This window comes from Austrofundulus limnaeus, unplaced genomic scaffold, assembly GCF_001266775.1.
Source record: "Austrofundulus limnaeus strain Quisiro unplaced genomic scaffold, Austrofundulus_limnaeus-1.0 Scaffold1146, whole genome shotgun sequence".
NCBI classification, from domain to species: Eukaryota; Metazoa; Chordata; class Actinopteri; order Cyprinodontiformes; family Rivulidae; genus Austrofundulus; species Austrofundulus limnaeus.
The window spans coordinates 101,908-102,201 of NW_013953548.1; positions in this window are offsets into that span (position 1 = coordinate 101,908).

Sequence of the window (294 nt, forward strand, 5' to 3'; positions counted from 1 at the left end):
TTTTGTTTTGTTTTGGTTAGTAATTTACAGGCTCACTTTCTAGGTCAGCTAAAATCAGCTTGTTCAGAGGACAATTTTATTTATTTATTTTTCCTTCCATGTCATGTTTATACAGTATTTCACATGGGATTGTTTTAAATAACAAAAGAAAAAACTGGTTATTGTACATTTAAAAACATTCCAATAGTCACAAATGATGGTGTTTGGATAAGCACACATTTTAGTATTTGGTCCTCATATGGAAAAGTTCAGTCCACAACATCTACTTCCACCTGGGATGAAAAGTACTGACCA